Genomic DNA, 19129 nt, shown 5'->3' with positions numbered 1-19129 from the left:
GTAACACTAAATAATTACGGTTACATCCGCTCGATGTGTCCTTGTGTGGAGTTTTATTGTGCAAGTTTACCCTCAGCTATAAACAAATGGCTTAAAACTGCCTGCCCCTTACTGACTGTGAGAGTAATTAGAGTATGAGACTGTTAACACATGCTCTCAAAGAGAAATGATCACGTATGACCTCAACGGCAGAATGGAAACTTTTTTTTTGGAGTCCCGTCTGCAAAAAACGTTCACCTCGAAAACACGCCATCTTTGATGATTCTAATAGCATATTAGCTATTGGACACAAATTTGCTTGAGGTTAAAATCAATAATCATCAAATCAACATAAAGAAATGACTAAGCAGCATTTTCATAAAGCTGCGGGAGCACTTTCACATCAGGTCCCCCTCGCGCCCCACTACCCACTGGGAGAAAATGACCACAAACACGTCATAATAAATCTATCCCCCAGCAAGGTGCGGTTGTCTTGACAACAACACTTTTCACAGAGGGTCATCATTATCAGCCGTGCACTACACAAAACAATGTGTGCCTTTTAAATAATTTGGTCATTTAGAGGGTTTCGATGCTGTCTGGTATCCTCGGAGCAGCCTGCTTCTGGCCTGACCATAGTTGCCCCAAGTAACAGGACACGAAAAACAAAGACGTGCAAAGTCAACTACCTCTGGATAGGATTCAAATTCAAGAACACTGCTGACATTGGCCGAAAGGATTTCACTGCCTTTTCCATTCAAATGACCTGTTTTGCATCATTTCAACAAGTCCAGGCAGGATCACGCTATGAAAACAAACGGCAGGGCTTTAAGCTAACAGAACCAAAAACCTGGCGGGGCTAAAGTCATCTCTGGCCACTGTGGTTAAAGTAACCTGAATGGTTGACGCTAAAGGAAGCCACTTTGGCTATGCAAAGCACTGCAGACAGACACGGAGCTTCAATTCTCTAACAGGCTAAAAAGCTCTGCAGCTTTGTAGATGTTCAGATAAAAATGGGGTCTATTATATTAATTTCCAGCTCTAAACTTTTATTCTTGGACTTCACCCAGAGTATCTATTAACCACATAAAATCCTTGCTAATCTTTAAGCAGCACCTTAAAGGTCGCCTTGTGTCTGCAACACTGCATCACTCGTCTCTTTAAGGCTCCCTTTCCTAAAAGCCTTTCGCTGATTGGCTGCTCCTTGTCAGGTAAACAAAACCTGGTGCTCGTGGGCATTGAAACTCTTTGTCTTGACATTGTGGACCTCCGGAAACAAACTGTAAACATTGGACACAGTTTGGCAATATAACGGTAGTTACACTTTGCGTTCTGATACCTCGATCTTGCTCTTTACAGATGGAAGAGCCGTGTCTTTTAGCATTACCTGCCCAGCTTTGCTATCGAATGAGTACTCTGAAGTGGCATGAATAAACAAACAATGAACCTGAGATGACCATATAAGGAAATCCTGTGCCTCTGACATCAATCAGACACAAGAGTAGAAAAACAGCACCTGAAACTGAGTGTTTAGCGCAGGCTAAAGCAAGAGCATCCGAGCATTTGGTCAGTGGCTGTGGCTACAATGTAGCTTGCCATCACCAGTGTGTGAATGTGTGTGTGAATGGGTGGATGACTGGGTGTGTAAAGTGCTTTGGGGTCCTTAGGGACTAGAAAAGCGCTATACAAATACAGGCCATTTACCATTTACAGGTTTGTAACAGCACAAGTATCAGAGAAAAAGGAAGTATAATCGGTCTACTTTAGGATTCTTCTCGCGTATTAGCTTGAAAAATATCCTTCTGCCAAATGACACTTGTTTGTAAATCAAACGTTTTCTTTAAAGCCCCACAAAGTCATTGCCTTCAAGTGAATTAAACATAATCGGCAGTGACCACAAATCAGGCAAAAAAAAGGTACATCAAACGAAGGTCGTAATTCCACGTCAGAGTGCATTAGGACGTTTATCATCAAAGCGATGCCTAGCTTTTAATTCATTTGACATCTTTCAGCACTAATACAGTATCTGATTTCTGAGGAGCACTGGTACACAGTCACACAGCGTGACATCTGAAGGAAAGCAGCGGGTTACAGGACAAGTCCCTGAAATATGTTTCTACACAGAACAGAGACCAGGGCCATTATGTCTGTACCAGATTTTCACTTCATATCTAAAACTACAAGCCAGCAGCATGCATAAGTACCGCCTGCTGCTCTCAATGTTATTCAAATGACAGCACAATTCTATTTTCACCTTGCAACTAATGTGGCCATTACTCCTATGTCAGCAACATTTACTGCCCTTCCCTTTATGCTGGATATGCTAGAAAATGGGAAAATTAATTCTGGAACAAAAAATGGGGGTGGGGATTATCTTGAAATGTGTGTGTGTAGCTGCTGGGATTAAGCTCAAATAAAACAGTTCCCATCTGAAAAATCCCATCCCAGCAACTCTCACGAAACAGCCACATGAAGAATATGAGTCCCTGTGGTCTTATCAAAGAGGTGATATGACACATTTTCCCCACTGTGCCAATTTTTATGCCTTGATCATGTTGAATGCGATGTCACAAAATAGCATAAAAACATCAACGAGGGCCTGAAAAGCAACGTAAACAGTGTACACACCAAAAAAAAAAGAAGGAAATGGAAATAGAAAGGCAAGTGCACTGCCAAAAGGAAGTTGTTAGGAGAAAGAGGAAAGGAAGGGTGTCTACACTGAGTCAGATGAAGGGGAAACAGGGTAGATGGATGTAGTGGTGTGTCTTTGTGTGTGGAAGAGTGTGTGTGTATGAGTGAGGGAGGAGGAGGACGTGGGGAGAAGGGGAAGTCGGCAGGCAAACCTATCATCCACGGAGCCCACCAGTAAACTCTGCAGGGCAAACAATCTCCCTAATTGAATTCAATCCAGGCTCACCGCAGGAGGCACCGAGGCTAGTGGATCCATTCAATATGAAGAGGGTTGCTTGGAGGTGGTGGCAGTGGAGAGAAGTGTGTGTGTGTGTGTGTGTGTGTGTGTGTGTGTGTGTGTGTGTGTGTGTGTGTGTGTGTGTGTGTGATGATGGGATGAAAAGGGGAGGGCTGGTATGGCAAGTGACACAGGAAAGGGAAAGAAGATAACTACAAGAAGCAGAGAGCAAACACAAGGGCTGCAGGAGACAACAACGGCAAACAGACGGGAAGAGGAGACAGGAGCCCGGCGCAAGGAAGGTTCTGGTGGTTAAGAGTCAGCAGTGAGGGGGTGCGGGGGAGCAACAGGCTCGAGGTGTGGAGAAATGGAAGCCAGCTGTGCTTTTGCATGATTACACCGAAAACATCATTTGCATCAGGGAATGAAATCCAAGCACGCTCCGTAGATACGTATGGTTACCGACCAAAAGAAAAGAAAAGAAAAAAACACCCTCCTCGCCGCCGCCGGCACAAATTAGAGGCCTAACAGTGGTGTCCCACAGATTTGCATATGAAGATGAGCACCTATCGTGAATCATTTTCATAAACATCCTATTGCGCGCAGAGTACCAGCCCAATTGGCCCACATGAATGCTCTTCATTACTGTGCTGTGCTGGGTGGGGTTGGTGGTGTATGGGTTGCAGACTTAATCTGGGTTGCGCTGCATATTCATGACTTGCACGGAGTCGTTTTCAGGCCCATTTGCTGGGCCTGAGAGTTCAAACGCACCGCAACTGAAGAAAACACCAGCAACTAGAAGAACGCTAAAGACAACAGAAGTAGGAAAAAAAAATCTCACAAAATAAAAGTGTTTTTGGGGAGACGATAGTGTGACGGACCAGCTGCAAAAATGATAGCAACCAAAACATGGGAAGAATTGCACTGAGACACCCTTAAAAGAAGTAGGATTCACCGGTGTAAACGATAAGAAGATGCCATGGTAACGTGTGTTTTAATAAATATATTATCAAGTTAGCTTTGCTGTCCGCCAAATTTAGGTTACTCGTTTCGGTTTGCTTATGGTAGCTTTTAATAGCATTAGCTAACTTCTTCGCCAATGCTAACTGAGTGTTTGTGATTGGTCCGTTGTGATGTTGACCAACATTATTTTGATGATAACGCAGAGATATCATTCATATAATGCTGTAGCTACGTGTTTGCTATTAGCCATTTACTGTTAGCTTGTCTCTTCCACAGTGTGTCGTTCATCCCAACTTCCTCCCCTCGCCTTTAGCCAATCACGGCTGATGACTGCCCCTCCTGTCCCTAGGCTTCTTCCTGTTAGAAGGGAGTTTTTCCTTGCCACTGTCGCCAAGTCTGAGTTATTGTAGGGTCTTTACCTGACAGTATTATAGAGTCCCTTGAGGTAACTGTTGTTGAATTGAATTTGTGACTTTTTGTGTGCTTTTGCAGCATTTTTTTTTTTCGATTTGCTGGTGTTTTCTTAAGCTGCAGTGCGTCTAAACTCTCAGGGCCGCCGTACATTTACAGTCTGATGCTGTCAGAAATGCTGATAAAAAGTGTACAATACCTCAGTTCGAGAGAGGAGAGCGGTCCTTGAGTGCTGCTGCTGAACAAATCCCGTATATCACATTCCAGATAGGGAAAGCACTTCCTGTCCTGGAAGAGAACACAAAAGTTAGAGCAGGGCATACTTATGTTAGAGCAACACACCGACTCTCGCTGTATTCTCTCCAAACGGGCGACAGGGGACGCAATTAAAAGGCAGGAACCTTTAACGTCTGCCAACATGAAGAGGCATCTGCACGTCTACTGTATGACACAGATTTACTTAAAAAAAACCAAAAAATTAAAAAAAAAAAAAAGGAGTCCAAGCGTTACTTTCTCCAAGCCACATCACACAGACACTTTTTATTTTGCTCGCTTCTGGGTCGACCGTTATTAAGTGGCATCTTCATAAATTTTTCAGCTGCTTTCTGGTTCTCATACTGGTGCTACGGCCCGATTGCCGCTGTATGAAGTGCTATTCAGGTCACATCAGCTTTTAATGGCTGATTTATTAGGGCCCAACAGGAGCTTGGTGATGGGCTGCAGGACAAAGAGCCTGTTTTAAACTACATTAACACTCTGCAGTAAATATCCCACACAACATTAGCATTTTGATGGCAACCTCCCCCAGTCACCTTTCACACTTTCCAGTTTTCCCCTCGTTATCCCTCCCTGCCTCTTTAGCCATCGTATCAATCCATCTTTGGAGTGCTTTCTTTCAGAGATTTCTCGTCTCCCATCCTTAGCGTTGCCCTGTTCACTATATATATTTCAACTGAACGCATTCAATTTATATCTGTGCTGGCACCATATCCGTGTGCGAGGGGTGAAGTGGTTAGGTTTAATTATAGACGTATTAATGAAGAGCATGCACACAGAGGTAAAATCAAATGGCATTCAGCGGTTCTGGGAAAGAGCAATTCTTCGGCATCCCTGATGAAACACACGACGAGCTGTTCTCTTTGTTATTGTGACGCAAAACAATCATTACATGATTTATAATTAAATCTCACATGCAATCATAAAACTGATGAGCACCAAAGCTTTTGTAATTGAGGTGTCTATGGCACTGGATGGTCTTGAATAATAAGCTAAAAACAAAAAAAAGAAAAAGGATTAATCGGTAGCACTGTGTTTACTATGCAAATTAGGTAGATTTTCCTTTTGACTTAATTAAAACAACCTTTTTTTCCTTTCCTCTCACCTATTTGGGTTGTCCGCCTCATGTCCACGTCTCTTTTAAAAGCACTGGCTGTGATTTAAAATGACAGAGACACTGGGAAAACGAGAGTCTATAATTTGTGCATGTGTGCCAATGATAAAAAAAAAAAGGTACTTAGTGAAATGATTCCTTTACTTCTGTCAGATTGTGCAAAGATGCTTGCAAATGAAAAGAAAAAGAATGGCTCTCAATTATATTGCCAAATTTCTAAATATTATCTAGGCACAATGGCCAACCGGTCTTGGCTTTCGAACAAGTGCCGGGGACGTGCTTCATCAAATCTGCTGTTCATTATGTTTGATCAAATTTGAGACTTTGGCAGAGAAAACAGATGCGATAGGTCAATTTAGCTGAACTGCTGAAACTAGTTTGGTCAACAGAGCATCTGCCAGTCATTTAGCAGGCCTGCAAGTGTTTGGAAAGGAGCACGGTCGCACCATATTGCAACAATCCTAACCACATACTGCTGCACAAAAAGGAGAAATCAATTGCACTGAGAACAGAAAGCAAAAATTATGTTCTGGGCGGTATGGTAGGATTTCATCGTGTGCTTTCGCTTGATTTCACTTCTTTTTCTGATCAAACCTAATTAACAGTAATTACAGCAACTGGACAGAGCTTTAATTTTACACATTTACCTCTTATAAACTCCTTGCTGCTCTCCTTGGTCTTTCGCACTCAGCAGAAACACTATCAGAGCCAAATTTACTGCTCTCGTCCAATCATTAGTGTTAAAGTACTGGCAGTAGTTGGGAGGTGAGGCTTCCAACACATCATCAGTGAGTTCTGGACAGAGAAATATACATCCATAAGGCTGAATGACCGACGCATTATCTGGAAAATCACCTAATTTTCTTGTTGGAGACAGACACTACCAATGTCTACTTTACCAGTGTTGCATAATCATATACATTTTTTAACTGCAAACAATCATGCCACCTTATCCATATATTAGCTGCTCCTTTAAAGATGAGTTTTTAAAGGATTGCACTCAATTAGCAGCCTAGCAAAACATAAGAAAGTGTACATTTACAGTAGTGCTGTGAGATACTACAGATTTGGTATCGATCCGATACAAAGTAAATACAGGGCCAAAATTACCGATACTAATACCGATACCAAGTAAACACGGGGGCCAATATTACCGATACTAATACAGATACCAATACCAAGTAATTACAAGGCCAAAATTACCGATACTAATACCAATACCAATACCAAGCAAACGCGGGGGCCAATATTACCGATACTAATACAGATACCAATACCAAGTAATTACAAGGCCAAAATTACCGATACCAATACCAAGTAAACATGGGGGCCAATATTACCAATACAGATACCAATCCCAACTAATTACAGGGCCAAAATTACCAATACTAATACCGATACCACGGGTTTTAACCTACAAAGGCAGCTCATGTAGAGTAGAGAAATGTGTCATTTATGTGATAAATTATCCTCTATTTGCAACCTCTAAAAACACTTTAATGACCACTAAATCAGTGTGATTTGTACTTTCCACAGTATCTTGTTAATGCAACAAAACGTAACATCTTTTGGCTTTTCATGTATTTTGAAACTGGGTTATTTGGAGTCCTGGAATGTGTATCAGCTATAAATAAAACAGACTTGACAATCAACACAAAACGGTTCAGACAGTTTTCATAATGCGTGATTTCCAAAAAAACAACATGTACTTAATAGAGTTCAGTGGGCTGCATTGTAGAAACAAAGTATCGATCTGATCGCACTGGTATTGATCCAAAACCAATACCAGAGCTGGTGTCTGGTTTTGAGCCACCCTCTAATTTCACCCTCAATAAACATGAAGCAGTAATTTTGAGTAAAATGCATCTTTCTTACTTTCTTTTTCTTTCTTTTTTACTTTTTTTTTTTTTTTTTTTTTTAGAAAACTGCACATCTGAGTAAAATACATGTGAAATATATACAATTAAAGGTGTCTTTATTTGCATAATTAATAATTAAGTATAATGTGATTGGTATCCATTCAAGCTTATACCGATCAACTTCATTTGAACAGACTGCAATAAATTCAACAATTTTAAACAGCTTTTTGATTTCATCCTTTTATTTACAGGTTGAGCTACATTTACCGCAGGCACTGCAACTTTACTCACTGATTATTTTCATCTTCCTTTTATTGCAACTATTGTAAGAACCTCAATTAAAGTGGGGCTTGTAAGGTAAAGCTGGAAATATGCCTATTTCTGTCAGAAATCATGTGCAGAAACAGTCGTTTCGGAGAGATGCTCAAAGCAGCAACCTGCTGGCTGCTAGTCATCTCCTCTCATCTCTTATCTTTGTTGCCCAAAACCAGCCCTGAACCTGCCCCGTAGTGTGTAAATCCTTGCAGTGGGATGCATTTAAGGGAAGAATTTCTAATTCTAAAAAGTGTATTTTTGTTACTTATAGGTATAATTGTTACTTGTTAATAAAATGTTATTAACTTTTCACTGGCTGCTAAGGATATGCCACCAGTTAGAGCAGGAGGCACCGGGAAAGCAAAGTAAAAGAATTTTGTTGAAGTGCCAAGAAAGCTAGCCAGGCTCACTGGATATCCACAAGTGCATGATTGCCAATTGGTGAAACGCATGAGCGCAAAAGGAGGCTCTGTACAGTATGTAGCAACTCCATTGCATTAAGACAGAGAAAACTGCTTCTTTTCTTTGTTACATTATCCACTGTAGCCTGTTTCTTTTTTTTTCCTTTCAGTCCCCTTGGCAAAAGGAGTGCTTTCCAAATTACAAAGTGATGAAACACAGCATGACTATCCAGCTTTCGCTGCCATGAACTTAAACCTGAATTTGATTTCACACCCCAAAAGTGATTCATTGTGGTACAGTGTGCTGAATATCACTGCTGAGTGTGGTTGTAGAGCAGCAGGCCATATTTCTGACCACGCCTGACAGTAATATTGGGTGTAACCGTGCTTTTCTTCTGTGTAAGATTTACGGTTACACCGTGGTTTGTAATGTTAATTTTAACAAAACTAAAGAAGGAAGTGCAAGCAGTGCAAGCTATCCCGGCCTTATGACACTCTAGTGTATGGCAGCAGCATTTTTCCTCACGTTCGTGAGTGTGCATTTGAGCCTGGTGGCAGCTGTCTAGCTTTTCCTTCAAAGGACGAGTAAACGAGCTGACCTCCCGGCCTTAATTATCCTACAAAGTCTCTGTTGATAACAGCAAAGTGAATTAATCAAAGAGCACAGAGCTGGCTATTGCAGATTTAGTTTAGTATTTATGTATACAGTATAAGTAAGTATGTAGAACACTTTAATCTGAACAAGCAATTACACACCTACACAAAAGCATACAAAACAACTGCTAGCTTATGTTGTTCCTGCCCAGATAAAGCATTCAGCCCGAGTGTGTTGTTTCCAACTACCAAGAGCTAAAAATAAGAGGAGAGAAAGCAACACAAGCGGCACAAGACAAAGTAGATTTAGCCACAGCCGCCTCACCGACTACATCAGTGTGCTTTAACAGGACAAATCCCAGAATTTTGGAGGCAGCAAGCGATGCTTGAACAGCTACTGTGTGAGCACTGCTAAAGAAAAGTGCCTACTCTACCTGCTTGCGGTGCCAGACAATGAGATTCACTATATAAAATGGTCCTATATTACAGAATGTAAATACGTCAAGACACTGAATGTAGTGGGGTTTATATTAAAAGGAAAACTACATTTGCAGTGGCCTTCCTTTCTATGGATTGCTTCTCTGCTGTCTTTGCTACAGCTCCTGGTTACCTAAGCATTCATACTGTCTTAACATAGACAACAAATCACTTTGAAGAAAAGTTGTCCATTACAGAACTTTTTATTTTTTACCCGTTTATCATCATGCATCAAAACAACCCGTTATCAGGACATGGCGTCCCAATATGAGACGGCAAGCGGACGCAGGCGGCCGCTGTATGACTGATCCGAGTCGACAGCCTGTGGTGTGTCTTTATAAAAGCATTTATTGAAGCACAACGCCGCGGCCTGCCGAAAGCTCATCAAAGAGTGGCTTATTTTATCAGCCAAGTGGAAAATGTGCTGAGAGAGAGAGAGAGGCAATAGTGAGGAAGTCAGCGAGAGTAACTAAGCTATTGTGCCCATCGCTGACCCAAACACTCGCATTACAGTAGTCACGGCGGCTCACCACAAAAGCTCTAATCGGCGGAGCAGGCCTTTAAATTAAATGACCCTGTAGTTGTGACACTGTAACTGACAAGCCGGCCCGAGCACGCCGGGGCCAAAGGCAAAGGAGATATGGCTAATGAACAGAAAATGTATTGAAATGGCGGCATCTTTTACAAGCCCAGACAGCCTTAAGTAACCTACATACTCCTCTGTGAAGTATGTAATACGCCATGTTGGTACTTATTCGCCTACTTGCAGCTATTTCATAGATTATACGGACTTTAAAATGAGCTGCTCTTGGAGACAGAAATAACCAGGCTTCATAAAGATTCCATTTGCACCCTCAGGTAAACTGCACTTCGAGTATAACGTGCCATGACACTCACCAAATGTAACTTTTGCGGCTCCGTGTGGAGGAAGCTTCGCATAACCCAGGGGTGTCAGACTCCAGGACTCGAGGGCCGGTGTCCTGCAGGTAGATCTCACCGTGGGTCAACACACCTGAATCAAATGATTAGTTCATTACCAGCCTCTGGAGAACTTCAAGACATGTTGAGGAGGTCATTTAGCCATTTCAATCAGCTGTGTTGGTTCAAGGACACATCTAAAACCTGCAGGACACCGGCCCTCGAGGCCTGGAGTTCGACACCTGTGACATAACCGATCGGCCATTGCATTAAAACCACGGACAGGCGATGTAAAGTAGTGTTGCTGGTCTCCCTGCACTGCAATATTCAGCCGGGAAACCTAGCATTCATGCCTCCCTCCCTGCAAGGCAACGCTACAAACAAACCCAGGAATACCAGAAACTGGAGCGTAGGGTGTGCCGAATAAACCTGATCCACGGACGGAGCTGAAAGACCAACGGAGACCCCCATAGGTCCTCATATGCCTTATAATATTATCCAGATGATTTTGAAGTGCTTAAATCTCACTGATACAATTAACAAGTCAAACTGCGAAATAAAAACAAGGGCTCCGTTCGTGAAACGCGATTTTAATGAATTATACTGCACACCACGGTCACTTAAGAAATCACGGTGAGTCAGAGCCTGCTCGTTCTGAGGGGAGGGAAAGCTCACCAACTGAAATCAATGGGCAGCATTTATAATGCATGGGCAGCATCTACACTCCCAAGGGTCACATTAAATTCAAGGGAAGCTGATAACAATTGACTGAGGTAGCTGCCAACTGCAGGTAGATTATGTATAGTTACGTGTCTGCTTCCTCATTGTTGAGGCTCACTAATTCGCTACCTCTTCGCCTCTCTGTATCCCTGCTTTAGCTGCCGTAGATCCCCCCCACCCCCACCCCACCTCACCCACTCCCCCGTTCTTTTCTTCTCACCTTTTCCTTTCTTTTTTTTAAGCCCTCATCATTTCTATCATCTTCTTTATGCTTTCCCTGTAGCTCCCATTTCTCTCTCACACCGCTCTGGCATACAAATGAGAAGAGATGATGAGGGATGTACAGCATTGAGCACTACAGTGCATCCCCACAAGACCTTCTCATACACTGGCCCTAATTGGTCTTAATTGGAGAGGGACGAACACTGGGATACGAGTCTGTAGGTTAGTCTGCGCCGCATGCACGCGTACTCTTGTTTGCGAGCTTTTGTCTGTGGACATATTTATTAAAAAACGGGGGGGGGGGGGGGGGGGGGAAAGAAAAGCACAAACAAAACAAGTCGATGAACACATAGCCTCGAGTATAAAGCATTCAGCTAAAGTGGTACGCGGCACCTCGATTTTAAATTTTCATACGTGGGTGTATGCAGGCTCATGCGTTTGAATATTTATGTAAATATCATGTTTTTGTAGTCCTCGGGCCCTAGATTGCTTCTCAAGCCACAGCCAGATTTCTGTGTTATCACATGATCTCACCAACAAGCCAAGCTCAGAGAGGCTTCTCTAAAAAACAAACAAAAAAAAGCAGCCAACGCCAAACGTGCAAAAACCTATGGTCAAAAAATAAAGCTGTCAAAACACCACATTCACACCACAACTCCCTCTTCAGAGCTGTTTACCTTGGTAGAGCAATATCATTATTACTATCACACACGTCTTTATTTAGAATGCATATATATTCCCACCATGATGACCAACCTTGCAACAGAACATAAAAGTCAATAGAGGGGAAAATTGTATGGGTAACACTAGTGGGACTTGACACGTAGGTCCTTCACGAGGGTGCACGGCGCGTGCATCTACAATCGAGGCATTTAGCATTTTTCTTTGATGATAATGTCACACGCAGAGGCGCGTTTGTTCTGTGAAGGGCTACCGGCGCAAGGCCACGGAGAGAGAGAGACAGATAGGGAAGATGCAAATGAGACGTCATAAATCAGAGGAGTGCGTTCGACAGATCAGGACGCACGCTTGGGTGCTTTTTCCCGCGTGTGTCAAGTCACGTAGAACCGTGACATTTTGGAACGATTTTAGATAAATTGGCCGGTTGTTGAGTCTATGAGAGGTCCTAAAATAAACCCAAGCAACCCAAGAAAAAAGTGAAAGACAATTGGATCTGATTGAGAGCTTAAACCTGTCAGCTTTCTCAGAGTTGTAATGACTCAGGGCTAATCGCTTAGACTGCTAAACAGCAGAAAACTGTGAAAATTACCCTTAAAATTCTCCAGAGCCACGAATCTTTTTGTACTATTGAAAATAGCAGCTCCAAAATAATTAATCAAAACTAATTAATGAGTCATTTTCAAATTAGTTACTTTTTAACTGGATAATCTTTTCGGAGCTAACGTTAACTACGGTATATGTATTTCCCTGTGAGAAAGGGATACTGTGGCTATCCCCGAAGCAGGCCTCCTCTCCGCTTCAAGACCAAAAATCTGCAACTGATTGAACCTGTGGATCGAGTTACAGGTAATTTACTCCTGAATGCAATGGGAAGGGGGTCCCACGTGCAAATGCGTGCACCCCGACCAACCTTTCCTGCCCTTGCCGTCCCCATCCAGTCAAATATGGAACTTGACCCTTTCTGAATTCTGAAGCCGAGCTCCACACTGAATATAACTTTTGGCTTAGCGAGCGAGGCGTGTTTCCAATAAACTCCAACTCTATAACGGTGTGTGTGTGTGTGTTTGTTGGGTGCTGCTCCATGTGAATGCATGCATGCTCTGTGTTTAGGCGAAATTCAATTGTGTGTGTCTCTGTGTATACACGCCCGCGTCTTTACATAGGTCCAAGTGATTATTTGTTCATGTATCACTGCTTTTCGGATGTGTGCGTGCGTGTGTTTCTACGGGTGTGCAAAGGTTCAGCGATCATGTGTGTGCTGGAAGGAGGGGGTGGCTGTGGAGTGCCGCAGTACCCAAGGCGCCGAGGACATGGCTTGACAGGTGTGTGTGAAGGAACCTAGTGGTCTGCAGAACAGCAGCGGGCGGCAGCACAATGTGCCCATTCAGGCCTGGAAGGAGACAACCGAGATATCACAGGACCCCTGTGAGGTGGGGGTGGTCATCCGGGGGCACGGCAACCTTTCACTCTGACTACAGAGAAAGACATAATGGCATCGCCGCAGTAATGGGCTGTGTGACCTCACGCTGGGGAGCTGTCCACTGATATGTGACAGATTGAGGTTGTCTACAGTTTCTGCGCTGATAACTTTGACTCCTCGAGCTAAAAACTGGGTTTAATGTGGACCAACAGGTCTCTGTGTGGATGAATAAAGTGGGCATGTGAGCCTTGTCTTTATTTATGTAACAATGTAGCCATCTTAAACAAAAGCTCAGGGTCTAAATGCTCCAAAAGCGGCTTCTGACAGGTTTTTCTTCGCTTGGTTCTGTATGATGTCAGTGAGAGTGGATATTCCCAATATGGCTATCTCCCGCAGCGGGTGTCCCACCTACCTGCTGTGGAAACCTTTTGATCAATTTGATGAACGTTAGATAAAAGGAGGGGGACGGGAGCTAAAACAGCTCCTTTTAGACAGTGGATGAACTGAGGCAGCGGTTCTACACCCTACAGGTGAGGCCCAGAGGACAAACACTCCTCACTCCTCCTCTATGTGCACATGTAACCACAGTAATTGGACTCGAGTGAGGACCAAAATAACTGCACCGAGACCCTTCAGAGTAGGTGTGCGTGTCCAGAAAGGTGTCACGTAAATAAGAAGCAACTCGAGTCCACTAATAAACATATCGAGGTGGAAATGAACACAATAGCTGAGGAATTACCAAAGGAATACAGAAAGTGCTTGTTTGTGCAGTTGCATTTCATGTTTTTCATGTTTTTTGATGTTCGTTGCACAGTCTCAGGTCACGCGGGGAGCAGTCAGAAAGTCACAAGCAGATGGTTTAATCTGCACTGGGACAAGTGCGCAGTTGTACACTTCATCATAATATAGCACAGTTTGATTTCCATTTCATCCATCCACAATATGCAGCAAGGCCTAAAGTCCAACGTACACCATCAGTTACTCTCCAAAACACTTCAACAACTAATGTAAGTGCTTTGACTCATTTCCAGCTCGGCGTTCTCGCCTTATTTACAAGGAGGAACAAAGTGACAGCACAACGCACACCAGCGCGCACGCGTACACAGACAGATCAAAGCAACTCGCATGACAAACCACTGTGATACACAAGCTAACGGCAGGATGTGACAGAAATGGGCAACGCGCGGAAGAATCGCACGACAGTGTGGTCCATACGTCTTTAACGCACATCTGACAAGAGCTTTTAAAACGCTCGCACGCACACGCGCGCACACAGACACAATGCCACCAGCACTGCTATCCATGCAGAAAATTGGACAGCCATCCTTCAGCTCCGACATAAATCTGTGGGGTGGCAAAACGCATCGGAGAGCAATATAGCATAGAACGAGTCTCCGCTGAATCCAAAAAAGTAATTGAATCGGGGATGAATATAGACGGGGTGGGATGAGAGTTGACGGAAAACACGTCTTTGGAATTTGATGCTCGGCAACACAACGTTTACAGGGAAGATGCGGGTAGGTGCTGTGAAGGGATCAAACGGCAAATTATCACAGAGAACGGGAAAGTAACCAGCGAGTTTGAAAGGTTTTTGTTGTATGTGCTGTTTGTCCTTCGTGCAAAGCTAAAACCCCTCAACTCCCGATAACGCGCCTCTTCTGTAAGATTTCCTCTGCTGCTCAAAATATCCACTATCAGCCGATAACCTTAACCTAGATACAATGTTGCCACGTACTGAGCGGCAAAGGTCTCTTCCTCCGAGTCCCAAGGCTACCTGCCAGCTAAATCACATTTGTAGGGTCATATTAAACATGTAGCCCTGAGGGGAGAAAAAGCCCAGCAAATAATGATGAGCATATTTCTATTACTATTTCTATTCCATGCTTCTGCGGTACCATGTGGCGATGGACTGTTTTATCTTACTATATGGGCTGTAGAAACAGGTTTAATTCTTCGCCAGCACAGGAGGAGATAAGCTCCAAGTTTTCATCAGGCCACCTGCAAAGACCAAATGTGACTGGATTCAGTGAAATGAAGAAAAAAAAACCCAGTTGCTAGTCTGGGCAAAAAAAAAGTTAGAAGACAGGGCGGCACAGATTCTCTACCTTACATGCATTTTCTCTACGGGGTATTGAACAAAACAAGGATAACCTTTACAATACAATCTAAAAGTGCCTTTAACCCCTCCTCCCCAAAACCCACCTGTAATGCCAGACTGTCACTGACAAGAAACAAGAAAATATCATGGACGTGAGCAGCAATCTGTTCAATCGCAAACTGAAGACATACTGATGTAAAAGCTGCTCTTTGATGCAGGCAGCACATGTGCCATATCTACCTGTTTTCGGTAAATGCAAAAAAAGCAAACACTGCATCTGGTTTAGCCAAATATCCTCAGTGCACAACGAAGTGTTTGCCGTTTGCTTGGTGGATGGTTGTGTTGGATATCTGACTTTATCAATTAAAGACAACATTTCACCTCCAGCCACAGACCTGCAATTTCCCTTTCATTAACCGTAATCCTTCTTAAACTACGACCATGTGTTTTAATTGTCTTGCCCCAAAAGCGTTCCGACATAACCAAGTATTCATCCTTCGTGAAAGTTCATTTCCCATAACTACGAAACATGTAATAGCTGCCAGGTGCAAAGTTAGCCAAAATAAATTACTGAACATTTAAATTAAAATACTTTAAAAAGAAATAGCATTGTATAACTATCCAATGTTCCAGAGTTTCACGAGTTCTTCCAATGTGCTCACATTTCAAATTAGTACATTTTACCCTTTTATTTATTATTATAATGTGATAATAATTGTACAATGAAGTGAATATGGAATAGCGACAAATGTGGTGTTAAGATTAGTTTTTTGTATCTATAGGTTTACAACTATAGATGGTTGGATGGTTGTGTTGGATATCTGACTTTATCAATTAAAGACAACATTTCACCTCCAGCCACAGACCTGCAATTTCCCTTTCATTAACCGTAATCCTTCTTAAACTACGACCATGGGTGGCTGTAGCTCAGGTGGTAGAGCAGGTCATCTACTGATCGGAAGGTTGGTGGTTCGATTCCCGGCTTCCCCTAGTCTGCATGCCAAATATCCTTGGGCAAGATACTAACCCGAAATTGCTCTCCGATGCATCCATCGGAGTATGAATGTGTGTGAATGTCAGTTGTGCTTGTGTGAATGGGTGAATGCACAAGTTGTGTAAAGCGCTTTGAGTGCTCAGAAGAGTGGAAAAGCGCTATATAAGAACTAGTCCATTTACCATTTAATAAGTTAAAAATCAGCTATATTGGACTATATATACCTATATGTCAACTTGTGTTTATGGTGTTACAAACGCATGTCGCCAACATACCCCTAAAACGACTGAAATTGGCAAATAGCTAAAATCAGCAGATAATATGGGTCAGGCCCTAGTTCTGCTGTAACACTGCACAACTCCTAACTACAGAGTTTTCGTGATGGCCAATTAATTTTCCACGGACTTCACAGGAAGTGAGTGGTTGGCATTAAGTGCCCTAAATATGAAGTGTTCACTCAGCCCAGGCAGCTCTTGCCTAAAATATGTCTGAGACGGACTAGCTGCTGGTCCGTGCGAAATATAAGAAAAGATGCTGGTCCTCCAGGAATCGGGTTTGTGGACCAGACAACATTTTAACTGGGAGTGATAACTTGTTCCATCCACGCAGCTGAGGTAACAGGATAGCGAGACACCAAATGGCAAAGCTTTCCACAGGTCTCAGAAACTGTTGACTGTCAGCATCTTTCTCGGTTTCAGTTACATGGGTTACGCATAGGTCGAGAATGAAATTTTAAAACAAGGCTTGTAGGTCGTAAGATTGGTTCAGCATATTTTGAATTCCATTAAAATTGTATATGAAAACAAACTGCCGGTGCATGGTAACAGACACAACCAGACAGATGGCTGCCAGAGTGGGGTTTCTTATGCATGACGAATTGCCGCATCTGTTGGTGTGACTGTGCAAAGCTCGCGGTCGGGAAAAGTTCTCAAGAAAACAGGAGGAAGCGTCATCTGAAAACAGGCAAACAAAAGATACACTTGTCGTCTGACTCCGACGTAAAAGCTCTTTTTAGAGTCGTGTACCACAGCTGAGTCGGACAGGACTCCTACGAGAACCCGAGGGCACTCAAGGTGGCAGTAACTCTCCAGATACCCAGGTGAGATCACCAGACGCCGTGTCTGAAATGGGCACGAATCCTCAGGGTAAACGTGCAGAAAGAACTCGAGGGATCCATCCACAAGTTTTGTCACACGTTGTCATCCAAGTTACAAAAATCCCCACGAACGGTTGGCCAAACTTTGTCAGATGTCAAAACAGATCACAAAAATCATCAAAACCCCATCGAGATAAAGTGCTCAGGTGGCATCTTTCCAGACCTGAGTTCCTTTTCAATTCAGTTGTACTCCCTAATTGGATAAAAAGCATTGTTTGATGTGCATGCTCTTATTGTATTAAAAAAGAAAAAGAAGCAGGAAAGTCATACACGAAGCCCACCTTGTTTGTCTGCAGTGCAGCGATAGCGAAGGTTACAATTGTCTCTGCCTCCCTCAGAGGCGTCTGGAGATGCAGGGCGAAAAAATCGATGCACAAAAAGCACTTCATTCCAACTCAGTTTCAACCTTTACTGCCAGTATAATTAAAAGTGGTTTCTATGGACATTCCAATCCAAATTTCTCCATCAGCTGGATGTATCCTGCTCCAAGTCATCAGGACTAAATTCAAAGGGGAAAAAGGCTTCCCACAGGAATGTCATGGCATCACGTATGAAGGACCCGTCATTATTGAAGGTTGGTTATCGTCCAGCTGTTTGGTGACTGGATGTGTACAACAGCACCAAGAAATGGAAAAAGAGGTCGAGACACTGATGATATTAGCTGCTTCATTTTAACTCCTGTATTATTATCACAACAGGAATCTGTGACCTCAGAAAGCAATCGGAAAACCCGCAAAACCTTGTTTGTCGTGTTTAATTCCTATCAAAGCGACAGAAAAAGTGTGAAGCTAATTTTTTTTATTTACACGCGGCGTCCAACACTGATAACACCAGCTGAGAGACAGAAATTACCAAATTACCTGTGTGTCATGGCTGCATCCAAGCTGCTGGACCAATTATTTCTGCACTGCTGCAATTGCAAAGGCCTCTCCAGCTGTGTTTGACACAAAGCTGGCTTAGGGAGGCTTACTACTGACCAAAAACATAAACAAGATTACAGGAGCCTAACCTTTCAGAGCGCTCATGAGTGACAGCACAACTCACGCTAAATGGACCTTTGGTTTGGCGCTGTCAAAAGGGGCGGATTGTCTCTTCAAGACGAGACAAAAACGCTTCGGGATTGAACAGTCGGGCAACGGCAGAACAAGGTGATCCTTGTTGTCCATACCGATCGATGACGGCTTGTTCATTAGCGGAAACTGCACAGCACACAGAAATATTAGAAAAAGACAACAGCAGGTGCAATAAAACAGGATTACAGATGACTGCCGAGCTCCAGCATTCCACTGATTGCTTCCAAAGCAATAACTACTACCTTATTAATCATTAAGGGCAAAATGAATTCCACAAAGGGTTGACCTACATTGACCCGAGTTAACTCAGTTGTCTGCAGTTTCACAATTTCCCCAAGCAGGACTAGCATGCTTACTGTGTTAAGCTATTTGCTCCATGTCAACCTGACTTTTAGCTGCATTTATTATGTATGAGAGGGTTAAAAGGGGTCCATGAGAAGATTATAAAAGCTTAACATTTTGATGAGATTAATCTAGCTATCAATCTTTGCATGCACAGGGTAGTGAACCAATTATGATGTGGAAGTCAGTGAACAAATAACGTTTCCAT

At 43.0% G+C, this 19129-nt stretch overlaps 1 protein-coding gene across 7 annotated transcripts in view; it reads right to left on the bottom strand.

The window, feature by feature from the left end:
• Positions 1-19129, bottom strand: part of LOC309701942 (adhesion G protein-coupled receptor L3) — a 276705-nt gene that overhangs the window by 244510 nt on the left and 13066 nt on the right. For all 7 annotated transcript variants that reach the window (XM_082526287.1, XM_082526283.1, XM_082526284.1 and 4 more), the window contains exon 2: positions 4461-4549. The gene's annotated coding sequence lies outside the window, so the exon portion shown is untranslated. The remainder of the gene's footprint in view (positions 1-4460; positions 4550-19129) is intronic.

Source organism: Aulonocara stuartgranti (assembly GCF_965226115.1).
Source record: "Aulonocara stuartgranti genome assembly, chromosome: 3".
Taxonomy (NCBI): Eukaryota; Metazoa; Chordata; class Actinopteri; order Cichliformes; family Cichlidae; genus Aulonocara; species Aulonocara stuartgranti.
The sequence above is the reverse complement of the archived record's forward strand: the minus strand, read 5'-3'. Positions and strand labels throughout refer to the sequence as shown.